Here is a 15,056-nt window from a genome sequence, read left to right on the forward strand (position 1 = left end):
ACACGCATTTCTCACGGTTCTGGAGGCCGGGAGTCCAAGATCAAGGCGCCGGCAGATTCGGTGTCTGGGGAGAGCCCGCTTCCTGGCTCATAGTGGCCGCTTCTCGAGGGGTCCTCAGGTGGCAGAGGGCCCAAGGGTGCTCTGGGGTCTCTGGTCTTGTGACCTTATCATCTCCCAGAGGCCCCCGCCCCCCACACCACCACATCAGGCATTAAGATTTCAACATACGAATGGGGGTGGGGGTTGGACACACCAACACTGTGACCATAGCAGGTGCACAGAATCTGTGTGATGGCAGAATCTGGGAGATCCAGCTTCCTTATGAACACCTCCAATGCTGGGCAACGCCAGCTCCCAAAGAAACCTATTCCGGGGGTCGAAGCCACAGCACAGGGGCACCCAGGGGGGCAGCCAAGGCTGGAAGAAGATGCCCAGGAGACCCCTGAGGTGAGGCGGGCTGCCTGGGAAGGCAAATGGAATGGGGCGCACAAGGCGGGCTGCAAGTCCCCTGCTGGGGGTTTGTGTGAGCCTCTGATGAAATGGCGGAGGGACCCCAAGGCTGCACGTTGGCCACCTGATGCTGGGTTCTCGGGGACCAGCCGAGGACGGGGCGGGGGGGGGGCGGTGGTGGAGCCCCGGCCGGCTCCCATGCCTACTGTTCCCTGCATGCACAGTGCGAGGGAGAAGAGCCACTGTCGCCAAAGTGGGCTCCGAACCAGGACTTGAGGCAGAGCCCAGCCTCCTCGTCTACCTTCACGTCCACGGACCTCAGCTGCATCGTGGGCAGACCGAGGACAAAGATACCCAGCCAGTCATTCCCGGCATCACATGAACCACGGATGTTAGGAGGCCTTACAAAACGTGAGTGCTTCTCGTTATTACTTTCGTTCTCGGTGTTGTCGGAAATACTAATAACGTTGTCACGAGATACCCTGGTGGCAGCCAAGCCGGTTGCCAGGAAATCGGAGCACCTCTGAGGCCGCTCCCTCAATGGCTCGCGTCCTGCAGAGACCACACAGCACACAGTCTCCGGCACAAGGTGGTTTCTACCCTGTTCTTCAGACTCGGGGGACCACACAGGTTAAGAGCACCTGAGCGGAGGCACTTGGGTGGCTCAGTCTGGTTAAGCATCCGACTCTTGATTTCGGCTCAGGTCGTGACCTCATGGCTCGTGGTTCGAGCCCCACGTCAGGCTCTGTGAAGGCAGCACACTGTCTTAAAATACAGAAATAATTTTATTGTTTATTAACAAATAATATTCATCGGGGGGTGGGGCCATCAGCCCTTAACAAAAGGACAAACGGATGATCTGGGATTCTCTGTCGCCTTGTACGACCTGCTGTCCCCTGCCTCTCCCGCCGCCCTCCCGCCCACCTGGGACCCCACAAGGGGTGAGCTGCTGTCCCGTCGCCAGGGAAGGTGAGCAGCGGGGCGGCCAGCAGGCACCCACGTGCTGCCTACCAGACCAGCCACCGTCAGTCAATGGCCACTTCAGGCAAAATGCAATCAACGATGTTCTGTCCAGCTACCTGCGGTGGATTCTGCATCGGGCGGCAATTACATCACGACCTGGAGCGTCAACAGGAAGGCTAAGACTAGAGCTCTGCCCGCCCTTGGCTCTGAGCGGGGCCGCGGCAAAAGCACCCGCCTTCTTACTTCACCCCCGCTGCGGATTAGAAATGTTTTGGGCCCAACACGTGTGGATTGCCAGCCTCGGGCTCCAGGGTAGAGGGCCTTTGGAGGCACCTGCTTTCCCCACAGCAGCTGCTCCCTACGTGTTGGAACCCGCTTCAGATCTCACCCTGCGGGAGAGACCAGCGGGGGCGTAACAGAGGGAAGGGTCGTGTTCACGCCCCGGACGAGAGCTGCCTCTGGGTGCAGGCTCAGCCGAGCCGACGGCCTCTCCACGCGGTGATCGAACGTGTGGGAAGGTCACCCCACCTCAAACAGATCCGGGCTGGGTTGACCCCCTCCTCCCCCCAAGCTCCATCAGCGCCGGATGGGCATACGGAGCTTTGCAGCAACTTCAGAGGGCAAATTCATTCAGGAACAAGTTTCTGAGTGTCCGCAAAACCTAACTCCAGACGCGTTGTTATCATCCAACGACCACGGTGAATAAATTGGACTCTTTATATCGGAATGAAATGCATCGCACAGCATTACTGCCGGGATAACATTTCCCATTTTAAAAAATCACATGCCCTCATTAATTTTTCAGTGAAGTGGACATAACACACCCTTATCAATTTCCCCAGTGGACATAACTGACCCTCGTGTGCAAGGGGAACTTTCACGAATGCCTGAGGTTGGCTTTCCTCACAACAGACCCTAAGGCAAGGATCTGCATGCAAACAGGTGATTTGGGTCATGGTCCCTGGAAGCACAGGAGAGGAGGGAAGACAGGGACTTTTATGGGAGGCCCGTCCTCCCGGGCCCCACTGAGAGACCAAAGAGGACACACCGCAGAGTTGTCCCAAGCAGGCAAGAGGGGCCTGAGGCATTTCTCTACCGACCACGGTCCCCACTGGTTGGGGGTCACTCCAACTCACCGTCCTCAGCCCAACCCGTGGGCAGGACAGGCTCACACCTGAGACCAGAGAACGTCCTTGTCAGCACACAGACATAAGCAGGACCCTGCCGGTATGTTCATGAGTTCCCCATCCCCCACACCACCACCAGCAGGCAGGCACCTCGGGGGGAGGGGCCCCAGGATGTGGCTGGGCACCCACAGCCGCCAAGGGAGGAGCATGCGTGCTTCTGTCCCCTGCATTTGTGTGTGGGTTTAAAGAACTTTGCTGCTGCCCGACGACCCCACCAGGGTTCTCCAGAAAGGCTCGCCTTCCCCCTGCCGCACCCCACAAACCCTCGTCCCACCTCTGGGGCCACGTGCACGGACAGGTGTGCACCATCCAAGGAGGAACCGCGTTTCTCTGGCCCCCTACAACTCGCCTCCTCCCTGTGCCCTCTGCTCTCCTTCGAGGACCCCACAATCCACGGGTGGCTCGTGCCCCACAAAACAGGGGTCACCGTGACCCTCCCCAGGCCCTCATCCCGCCCTTTCCATCAGCCTCCAGTCCTGGGAATGTGGCCTCCAAAGTCTTCTTCTGATGGGCCTCTGTTCCCGCTGCCACGCTGGCCCGCACAATACCGTGCCTCCGCTCTGGACACGAGCCACGACCGCCAGCCACGCGGCACGTGGCGGGCCTGATGCCGGGGAGCTCTGTAAGCATTCCCCAAGTGAATAAACGAAGGCGTGAGTGAACGCCACTCCTTCAAACACACTTGGGATCCACCGTCACGCACACACAGCCTTTCGCCGCCACCCCCCTCGCAACTCTCAGCCTAAACGTCACTTGCTCCCAGACGCTTCCTCTGGCTCTGACGGCGCTGGGCATCTCATTGAAACAACCTGACTCTTTCATCAGACCCCCGGTCACGGCAGAATCAGAGATCTGTATAATTGCGCATTTGGTGATCATCTGTCTCCTCCATGAGACCGCCAACTCCCTGAAGGCCAAGATACCCAGACTCCCCAGCTCCTGGTACCGAGCGGTAGGCAACACGGTATCTGGGGTAAAGCTACAAGAATGCGTTGGATTTGAGGACGTCGGTCTGCCCCCCCCCCCAGAGCTGGGGGGACCTCGTCCAGCTCTCGTGGGACCTGGGTGCTCCCGGGAGCTGAGAACTCAGAGCCACCGGCAGGGGTGAGACACGCTCTTAGACGTGTGGGCTCCGAGCGAGAAGGGACAGGAGCCTGCGGGGCTGGCTGGAGGGGGTTCCAGGCAGCTGGACAGGGAGTTTGGCTCTTGCCCTGTCACCCACAGACCAGGGAGGGTGGCTCTGCCCAGACATCAGTTTAGGACCGATGACAGAGCGGAGCCTTGGCTGAGGAGACGGCAGGCCTCCTTATGCAGCTGATAAGCAAACTCCAAACAGACTGAGGCATGTGGAGGAAGGGACCCAGAGCCACAGGTCACGGCAGAGCCCGAAAGCAACAGAGGAGGAAATCCAGAGGGCCAGGTGGGCCGCCGGGGGGCCGGAGCCACGACGCCCTGGGAAGGCGTGCGGGAAACCCAGGGTCTCAGGACAGGGCTTGGGGGTCGCAGTCGGGACGGGTCACTGCACGTGTGAGAATCCCATCAGAGGAAGCGGTGAGGCCACCCCCAGCTCGGGCTTCACGCGGTCAGGTCAAGGTCACCGGGCCCAAGCTCCAAACTGGGCAGGGTTTGGCAAGGCCGGCCCCTCGGTGAGCACTGGGGACTCCTGGAGAAGCTGGAACACAGGGGCAGAGAACGAGCCGGGGAAAACAGACCGGGGCAGGCGCCTACTGGGGAGGCCGGCGTCCACAGGAACCGGTAACTTAGGATTTGCTACGGCTCTCCTTCAGTTCAGCCTTGCCCGAGTCCTGCTTGGCCAGTAGTAAAACCAGGCATCCGTTTCCTGTTGCTTCTACAACACTTACCACAAACTTCGTGGATTAAAACAGCACCCATCGAGTACCGCAAAGCTCTGGAGGTCAGAAGTCTAAAATCAGAGCGTGGGTGGGGCCGCATTCCTTCCAGAAGCTCTCGGGGGGGCAACCTGTTTCTTTGTCTTCTCCGGCAGTTAGAGGCACCTGGCGTCCTTGGCTGGCGGCCCCTTCATCTTCAAGGCCCGCAGCACAGCACCTCTTCTCCTTCCCTCACCCTCCTCCCTCCCTCTTTCCGTGCAAGGACCCCCGTGATCGCATTCAGGGCCCATCTGGATCATCCAGGACAGTCTTCTCCTCTGGAGACCCTCAACTTAATCACATAACGCAAAGTCCTTTTTGCCATGTAAGGGAACATAGTCACCGGCTCCAGGGAATCGGATGTGGGCCTCTTTGGGGAGAGCAGAACAGACAAAGCAGGGGGAGTGTCCCTCAGCTCCAATACTGGGGACCTGAGAGTGGGCTTGGCAGGAAAATCCAAGGGGCCTCCGTCATCACAGCCAGAGCACAGCCCCAAGGACAGGGAAGCCTGATACCAATGTCATGGAAGGGGACAGCAGGCGGGGAGCTGTATAGAACTGACAGATGGCTCGTGGTTTAGCCAACACATAGCCTCCGTTTTCCAACCCGGAAAACATTCTGGAAGGGTGTCTCAACCCACTGGGCCATCATCTCTCCAGACATCATGGTGACGGGAGTAATATCCCGTGTGAGGAAGGGGCTAGAATCCTCCCAGGATTTAGAGCCATGACACCCGTTTGCGTGCTCTGAGGTCCAGAATATGTGGCTCCAAACGTAAAGAATGAGATTCATGCCAAGAGTTGACGTGATCGGCCAAGCTGCACGTCAGTTCGGGATAAACCCGCTGGCATGTGGGTCCGCACTCCTGAGCCTCGATGCTGAGATGTTGTGCCTGTCTACACTCCTGTTGCTGGTTTGTTCAGTTGCAGGGACCCGGCCGTAGCTCCATGCAGACCTTTGACCTGCCTCTCCCCCCCCTCCCCCGCCATCATCCGGGGCCTCTTTTTCCACCCAGTTCTTCCAGAAAGAGCTGTCGCCAAAGGGCATCACAACAGACTGTCCCAGGACCGCAGGGCAGCATGAGAATCTAACCAGTAGGGCTGACATGTTCTGAAATACAACAGTGGCACAAAGAGGGGGCCGAGCCGGCAGGTCCAGGAAGCAAGAGGGCTCCCAAGTCAGCCTTGCGCAATCCACCTGAGCCATTCCCATGCCTGGGATCTCATTTGAAGTGTAAAGTTCAATCTTTCCAGCACATCCGCAGAGTTGTGCAACCCTCACCACGGCCGTTTCCAGAACATTTTCGTCACGCCCAGAGACAGCCTTCCGCCATCCACTCCCCTGTCTCCCTGTCTCCCCCATGACCCCCCCTCCGCCCCCCAGCCCTGGGCCACCACTAATCTACTTTCTGTCCCTGTGGGTTTGCCCATTCTGGACGTTTCGTCTAGCCGGGATCTCACAGTATGGGGGGCCTTTTGCGTCCGGCTTCTTTTACTTAACAGAATGTTTTCAAGGCTCATCTGCGTCGCTGCAGGTATCGCTGTCCGTTCCTTTTCCAGCTGAATGATATTCCACAGTACGAGAGACCACACTGTGTCTCCCGCTCACGCGTTGAGGGGCGCGTACCCGTCTCTACCTCTTGGCTGTTGACAAGAGCGCCACAGCCCCTCCTTCCGGAGTTCTGCTTTCTCACAAAGGGATGGGGTCCCTTCCACATGGACGCAGTGCTCAGGCGGTGCCATCGGTGACCCCTTCTCTGTCTCCCTAGGCAGGAGCTGCAGGGAGCACCCAGCTCCCCATGGAGCACCCCAAGGCTCACAGCTCTTGGAAACTGTGGCCAGCGTTGCCCTGCTTAGTGTATGGTCGGAGGACACACGGGGCCCTGTTCCCGCCACCGACGGCCTGGGCATCAGTCCAGATCGCCTGTAGACCCACCAGTCTTCTCAGGAGACCTGACCGTGACCCCTGGTGTCACTGGCCCTGAGGGCCCGAAGGACAGAGTATTAACATCTACAAAGTCAAGAACTGGTTTTGTAACCCCCCCCGATCAAAACATCATGATTTATGCTCCCGGGTGCAGTGCCCACACCCAAACACTATCATTATAAGATTCTTGGAGCAAATCTTTCCCTTCCTTGGAGCAGAGTAATGTAAAATTCTCACTTGTGCTTTCTTTTCCTGGGCCAAATCCACTGAAATCAATTACTTTTTCTGCTCCCTTGCTGGGAGATCGGTGTTCGTCTTGCCGAAAACTGCCTTACCCAGCCCACTGGGAATGAGCGCTGGCAGGTGAAAGGGGAGAAACAGCTCGCGGTGTGCAAAGTACAGACTGCAACACGCACACATGCAGACACAGACACGCACACACGTCCACGGGCGTGCACGCACACACACACACATGCACGTGTGTGGCACGGACTTGTCCGTCTGGCCCCCCAGAGACCCTTGGGCAGTGGGTCCTGAGGACCATCGATGAAGTGACCCACCAGGTCATAGCCACAAGGGTATTTTAGCCCCACGGATGGAACCACGCAGGGAGAAAAACCAAAGTCACGTGGGCCGGAGATTTGCAAGTGGGGAGCGCGGAACAGTCTGGAAGGAAATCAGTGGAAAAGTAGGGTAGTTAAAACGGGCTGGCCGCTGCAGCAGGACAGGGGCGCAGACCGGGGAAAGACCTTGCAAGGAAATCTAAGTGCCGGGGAATGTGAAATGTCAGCGGGGGTGGTAAAGCAGACACCAGAGACAACCGCCAAGGCGCCTTGGGCGTGCGCTGGGAGGTGGCCACACCTGCCGGAGGGAGCACGGCCACAGGGACGGAGACCCGAGAGAGGAAAGGGGCACTCCTGCAAGAAACCAGTGCTGCCAGGAGCCAGGGGGTCCGTGCAAAGACTGGAACATAAGAGGGGGAGGGGGCCTTGGGACCCCACCGTCCGAGGTCACCTGCTATTCACCCAGAAGCCAGAGCAGGCCTCAGAACGGAAGTGGTCTGCACGTCCACGTGCACCGGCTGCTGTCCTGTAAGCCTGGGGCACAGGCGAGGACCGGGCTCAGACAAGGACTTGCCTAGGCTTACTCATGACTGCAGACCCCGGATGGGCCTGGGGCTCCTGGCTGCAGACCCCAGCCCACAGGCTGGGCGGCTGGAAGGGGCGGGCCGGGAACTGCCAGGGGGACAGCTCCCCAATACCCACCTGCCCCAGCCGTGCTCTGTGCCGCCGTCCAGCAGAGGCCCCGGCCCTGGGGTCGCCAGGAGCCGCAGCCCACGGGGAAGACTAGTCTTGGGCGAGGCCAGGGCATCAGGTTTTGGGAAAGCTCCTGGGCGATTCTAATCACTGCCAGGGCGAGGCCCAGAACTGCGGCCCCGAGGCCTCCACTCCCACGGGCTTGGGCAGGGCCGCTTCTGGAGGTGCTCGGCAGGCTCCTGGCCGGCTGTGCGCTCGTTTTTTTAAACGGGTGAACTCCACAAATCAGCGACATCTGGTCATTCTGTAGGGCTCTGTGTTTTAAAATCAGCTCCCAAACTGAAGGCCGGGTGGTTAGCCTGAAGCAGGGCCGGTGAGGACGAGGAAGCAAGGACGACGAGGCCAGAGGCCCACGCCAGCGGCCCTCCAGGGGAGAGGAAGGCAGGTTCAGGGCGAACCACTCCCACGAAGGCACCGCACCTACCTGTCAGGTTATGCCGGTCCCGGGAACGCCCAAGAGCAGAGAGCTTCTCCCCTGCATCCGTGCTGGGCAAGCTAGGAGGTCTAATTTGTTCCGGGCAGGATGGGATGGCTGGACATAGAGGCAGCCCCCAGTGCTCACCCGCCACCAAGACAGGGGTCCCCGGAGGAGAACCTGAGGCCGGGGGCTACCTCCCTGGACCTCACCTCTCAAATCCCCACCCCTGGGGCATGGCCCGACCAGAGCATCCCCTGGAAAACTCTGGATCAACTTGGCCTCCAGGCCCCTGAAGCCCTGGAAGAGTGTTAACCCCCAGAGACTGGGAAGGAGAGCCTCTCTGAGGATGAAAAGCCCAGCTGTGCCTGGTCAGGCTGCACTTTGAAAGAAGCCATCCGATTTGCCCACAAACACCGTAAGTGAGTCAACAACACTTCAGTGGGTGCCCACGGGGCTCACGGCTCTGGCCCTGCCCTTCTTTGAAGCCAAGGGGCCCCTCCCACTTGGAACGGGGCCAGATTTTCCTTTTTTTTTTCTTTTTTTAAAAAAATTTTTAACACATATTTGTTTTTGAGAGACAGAGAGACAGAGCACAAGTGGGGAGGGGCAGAGAGAGAAGGAGACAGAATCCGAAGCAGGCTTCAGGCTTCGAGCTCTCAGCACAGAGCCCAATGCGGGACTCGAACTCACAAACCGTGGGATCATGACCTGAGCTGAAGTTGGACACTCAACCAACTGAGCTACTCAGGCACCCCTCTTTTTTTTTTTCTTAATGTTGATGCATTTATTTTTGAGGGGGGGAGGGGGAGGGGCAGGGAGAGACTCCCAAGCAGACTTCTCACCAGCAGCCCAGAGCCCAATGCGGGACTCGAACTCACAAACCGTGAGATCATGACCTGAGCAGAAATCAAGAGCCCCCACCAGCACCCCCCAGATTTCCCATTGTTATACACAGTGAGCCTCTGCAACGCCACGGGGAACAGTACAGCCAACCCTCTGGATGCCTTTGGGCTCTCCTTGGCCCCGCACCCCATCCGGGGCTTGCACGTGCTGGGGGGGGGGGGTGGTGGGTGGGGAGTCAGCGCCTGGACCACCCGCAGGGGCGGTGTGAGCCCTGCTCGCCTCTCCTCCTTCTCCCCACTCGCTTCTCCAAACCGCCAAACTCCAACTGACTTGCAAAGTTACTCATTTTATAGAGAAATAAGTGGAAATGCCGACGAGGATTAAAGTGGAGAGCAAGCCAAGAAACCAGAACGCGAGGAAAGGAAAAGCTACCTCTCGTTCCTGGCAACAGCTCTCTCACTGCTCCGGCGGGACACGGGGCTGCCTGGGTGTCAAAGGCTCCTCTGTGGGGCAACTGAGGCTGCTCACCAGGGCTTCCCTTTCCCTCAGGGACCGTGAAAAAGTCATGTCGTGAGTGTGGGAAAGGAGGGGTGCCCCACTGATCTGAGTTCACCGAACCCATATAATTCAGTGCTTCTATGATCCCACAGGGCTAGCAGAAAAGGTGTTTGCAGTCACCAAGTGTATACTCATGTACTTTTTTTAGCCTCTGTATTAAGAAGTCTTCATCTGATCTTGAACCACAGAAAAGGTTAGGATTAGGTACCACCGAATATAGTAAAGATCTGACAACAGAGAAGTTGGATTTTCGCCCATGGAAGAAGTCTGAAAGCCAGCATTCCAGGGCACATGCGGCAACCTCATGAGGTCATCAGAACACCATGCTTCTTTTTTTCCGTTCTGCTTCTCTCCTCCAAGTCCCCTCTTGAAACAAGATGGCTGCCGGAGCTCCGGCCATGACACCCCCATTCCAGGCAAGGGAAAGAAAGAAGCAGGGGGGGATAGAGAGCAGTTCCCCCTCCCTTTGAAGGAGACTTCCCAGAACTCCTGAAACATATTTCCACGGATATCTCTTGGCAGAACATCACAAGAGAGTCAAGAGTCTGGAAGGGGCAGTCCTTTAACCGGTACCTTGCCACTCCGAGTACCATCAGACTCCCGTTACTGAGAAGGAAGGGGAGGGTGGGTGTCGGGTGGGTTCCAGCAGTCTCACACGGGCACTTAGTCCCCTGTCGAAAAGCAAGTCTTTATAGGCGGCCGTCGTGGCATTTCTCTTCCTCTACTTCCATGGCTAACCTAGGGAGGGAGTCAGTCGTAGTTGGTGATGATGGCACTGTCCCCAAGGTAGATGGGGGGGGGGGGTGGTAATAAAAGCCAGAGCAGGTGGGGAGAAGCATTGCAGGGTGTGACTTTCTTTTTCACTTTTCACTTTCTGCATCCACGGCCCCATCCGTTGACTGGTCAGTGGTGACCAGGCGTGTACCAGCACTCACTTCGTGCAGGTAGCCCTGACCTTGAAGCTTCCAGCATCCGTAGGACCTTTCATTGATGCCAAATGCTTGGGGCCAGGTGGCACCAGGACCAGTGTCTGCAAAGACATCAGAGTGGAGGAGGGAGAAGCCAAGTGCTGGACGGGGTCGGCCCACGCCCCGAGACCTGGCCTCGTGACCTCTCCCTCTGAATCACCTTCCCACGAGAAGGTCCCTGCTTCAAACCTGTCACCAACGGCCTCACCGCAGGGCAGAGAGGGCTTTGCCCAGAAGACCGGAGGCAGGCAGCGCTCTCCCCAGCCTTTCCTATCCTTGGGGCAGAGAGTCCTGGAGGCAAAGGCCTAACTTCTGACTCTGACGCTGTCCAGACCCGCATGCACTGGGCTCCCCGTCTGAAACCTGAGCAAACCTAGAAGGGCTCAAGCTCTCTCCATCTCCAAAGGCCTCTGACTTGTTCTTGAGAACCCAGAGGACCTGATTGGCTAGCCAGCCTTGCGGGGGTACAACCGTGCCCTTGGAACCCAGGAGGCCCACAGCTGGCGCGTCCCACTGGGGCCCTGTCCCCGCCGCGCCCACAGCAAAGGCCCAGACGTGCAGCTCACAGCACGTCGGTCTTCCTCAGCCATGTGCAGACAGTTATTCAGCAAAATGTGAGCTACAGGGAGAGTATTATTGAGAGAGGACTCTTTTCTTGCCTCCTCTTAAAATGTTTATAAATTCATACGCTTTAAAAAAACCCATAAACACTATCTCACTTTGGAAGAGGCTAAGAAACACGCGTGTCCTGCAATTTCTGGCTGATTAAAGAAGAGCTTGACCCGATACATGGAAATCTTAAGGCGCTTACAGGGCCTGGAAAGAGGCACAGAAACCAATCTGAGCACAGAATAAAAATACCTCCCGGGTTTCGGTAGCAATGAGTAACACCACTGGCTCGTCTGAGCTCAGACAATTATTATATGAAAAAGGATTTAAGTCTGCACAGTTGAAATGGTAAAAAGATGTTTAACAATGAATAAGGAGACAAAAATAACCCAAGGAGTCATGCCCCACACACCCTTGCGCACAGGACGTCCGTCACGTCTGGAAACAGAGGTTGAGAACAGAGAGTGTCGCCAAGGACACCCTCAGCCGCGAGACGTATGAGCGACACCACCTGTGTGCCCAGAGTTTATGGTCACCCCGCAGGCCCAGTAAGTGAAGGGGGGTGTGGAGGCGGAGGCATGGAAGAAGTCCAAGTTCTACAGACTACGGGCATTTTCTCAAAACGTTTCAACTCTCAACTCAAACCACCACGCGGTACTGGGGGAGGGGGGCGCCCACGTCTCTCGGGCCCCCTGGCTTAGTCTTCCGGGAAGACTCCTTTCTGTCCTTAACCCAGCAGGACTAGAATTCTCTTCAGATGGCCCCAGTGCTCAGACCTCTGCTCCCTCAACCCTACCTCGGAGGCTCTTGAAGAACAAAGGCTTCTCTCCTCCAGGCTAAAAGCCACATGCCATGGCCGTGGGCCAAAGGAAAGATTCCCTGCTGGCCACCAGCCGTGCCACCCGCTGTTAATGAGCAAGAGAGGGGAAGCCTGGGGGCGGGGGGGGGGGGGGGACGCCCCTCTGATCTCTGCTGCGTGTAGGCAAGAAGGAGTTGCCAACGTTTCTCCTAGTGTGGTTGTAACAATAGCAACTCACATTCACTCAGCCTCTCCGTGGGCCAAGCGCAGCGCGAAGTGCTTTTTCATGTGTTGTCAAAATATTAAAAATAATCACCCAACAGTTAGGCTCTTTCCCCTATGTAAACCGCAAAACCCTTGACGCTCACATCACATACCGTCTGGATACGATCCTGCCTTCTCTGTTCCCCAAACACGCGCACGCGCACGCACACAGTCTTGCTGTCCTAATTTCTTTCCTTGAATTCTTGAGCCAATTTTAATGAGGATGCCACCCCCATCAGTCCCCGAAAACAAATCTCAAGGTCACCAGTGACAACCCCATTCCTCCATGCAGTGCTTGGTTCTTAGCTGGCCTCTTTCCTTTCTTTCTTTCTTTCTTTCTTTCTTTCTTTCTTTCTTTCTTTCTTTCTGGATTTTATTTATTTGTTTGTTTTCATGGTTTTATTAATTTTTGAGAGAGAGAGGGACAGGGTGCAAGCGGGGGAGGGGCAGAGGAAGAGGGAGACAGAAGAGGAAGCAGCTCCAGGCTCTGAGCTGTCAGCACAGAGCCCGACGCGGGGCTGGAACCCATGAACTTCGAGATCATGACCCAAGCCAAAGTTGGAGGCTTAACCGACGGAGCCACGCCCAACGTGGGGCTTGAACTTACAACCCTGAGATCAAGAGTCACATGCTCTACTGACTGAACCAGACGCCCCAGTTGCCCTCTTGCTTGACTCTGCGGCACTGGACGTTGTGAATCACTCCCACCTTCTAGAACAATTTGTTACTGACCGCATCTGGCCCATAGGATGACTTACTAGGGATTAGGAAAACCCAACACTCTGGGCAGAGGCAGTTCCGTGAGCATCTAGCCCATGAGCGGAACGAGGCAGCCCCCTTCACCTGGAGCCTTTATGCAGTATGCAGACTGCACAACAGTACAGGGCAGTTCCGCAGGGTTACAGGCTGAAGAGCCGTCCGACTGTGAGAAGTCAGAGGCACAGAACAGGGAACCGGAACAGACCCCGGAAGAGGCAGTTGGGAATGGAACGGGGCTCCTAGAGGAAAGAAGCAGAAAGGAGAAGGAGAGACGCATGTCCTCCAATGGGGTAGGAGCCTTCCACTGATCCCCCACCAAGAATCCGAGCCAGGGCTTATGTGAGGGCGTATTCTGATTTTTAGGAAATACGCACTGAGGTATTTTGGAGCAAGGCTCATGACGTATGCAATGTACTCGCGAATAATTCAGATCCATATGTGGACCCATGCAGAGCAGTGTAGCAGAGGTTCTAGCAGACAGGGCAGGGGGTCTGGGGTCTCGGGCACGTGGGAAACCTCGTCCTCTTCCTGTAACTTCCAGCTTCCCTGCGAGGTTCAAGTGACTTCCATCTAAAACGCTATTTTAGAAGAGAAACTAAGGGCAAAACCATGGAGACGGTAAAAAGATCAGTGGTTGCTAGGGTTTGGGGAGACCAGCGAGATGAATAGGCAGAGCACAGAGGAGTTTTCGGGCCGTGAAGCTGGTCTGTACCATTTTTTTAAATGTTTATTTATTTTTGAGAGAGAGAGAGAGAGAGAGAGAGAGAGAGAGAGACAGAGGCAGAGCACGAGCAGGGGAGGGGCAGAGAGAGCGGGAGCACAGAGTCCGATGCGGGGCTCGAACTCGGGAACTGCGAGATCATGACCTGAGCTGAAGTTGGCCGCTTAACCAACTGAGCCCCCCGCCCGGCACCCCTGATCTGTACCATTTATAATGGCAGATGCGCGGCGTCACGCCCTCGTCCAGACCCACAGAACGAGCAACACCGAGCGAGCCCCACTGTCAGCCGTGGGCTCTGGGTGCCGAGGGTGCGTCAGTGGGGGCTCAAGTACCATAGCAGGTGCACCTCTCTGGTGGGGAGGGGTGACCCCGATGGGCCTTTCTTCCCACATGTGGCTGGGGCTGGGCAGTGTCGAGGAGCGTGGGCAAAGACTCAAACCCACGGGGAGACTCAGCAGGCACAGCACCCTCCCCACCCCACCCCCACACACAATCACAGCCACCTTGCTCCCCACACCCACCGCGGGGGGCTCCGTGGTGGGGCCCGTGGGGGACCTCCCGATGGAGGTAGCATCCCAAGTAACGTTTTGTTTCAAGGGGTATAAATATCGCAGCATCGGTCCAAGTTTTGACTCCTCGCTTCAGAACTACTCTCCCGAACCAGCGACTGATCTCACCATTCACATTTCTGCTCAGAGAAATATTCCGGAGAAAACAAGTCTCCGTAAGCAAGCCTCGCCAAAAATACCGTTTCCTGATATCTTTGTGGATAGAAAAAGAAAGAGTCCTGTACTAAAGGTTCAGCAGAGAGTCTTAAGAATGATCCTTGCGTGAAGGAAGATGGAGAGGCATGAAAAGATTCGTCACCTCTTAGTTTTAAAGAAAGCCTGTAGGGGCGCCTGGGTGGCTCAGTCGGTTAAGCGTCCGACTTCGGCTCAGGTCACGATCTCTCGGCTCAGGTCGTGATCTCACGGTTCGTGAGTTCGAGCCCCGCGTCGGGCTCTGCGCTGACGGCTCGGAGCCTGGAGCCTGCTTTGGATTCTGTGTCTCCCTCTCTCTCTGCCCAGCCCCTGCTTGTGCTCTTTCTCTCTCTCTCAAGAATAAATAAAACACTAAAAAAAAAAAAAAAAAAAATTAAAGAGAGCCTGTGGGTTATGCCCCAAGCCTAAAACCCAGAACTAAAAAGATCCAGAAAGGATTGCTCTGAAATTCTGCCCTCCTCTCAGCTTTCTGGGGGGAGCACAGCGAGGTTTCAGAGATTCAGGACTGCGAACTTAACCTTTCAACCCCTTTTGAAGAAGAGCTTATTTTTTGCATTGTTTCTTTTTCTCTTGAAGACGTATTTATTTAGAGGGGCACCTGGGTGGCTCGGTCCGTGAAGCGTCT

This window comes from Felis catus, chromosome C2 (genome assembly GCF_018350175.1).
Source record: "Felis catus isolate Fca126 chromosome C2, F.catus_Fca126_mat1.0, whole genome shotgun sequence".
Classification (NCBI taxonomy): domain Eukaryota; kingdom Metazoa; phylum Chordata; class Mammalia; order Carnivora; family Felidae; genus Felis; species Felis catus.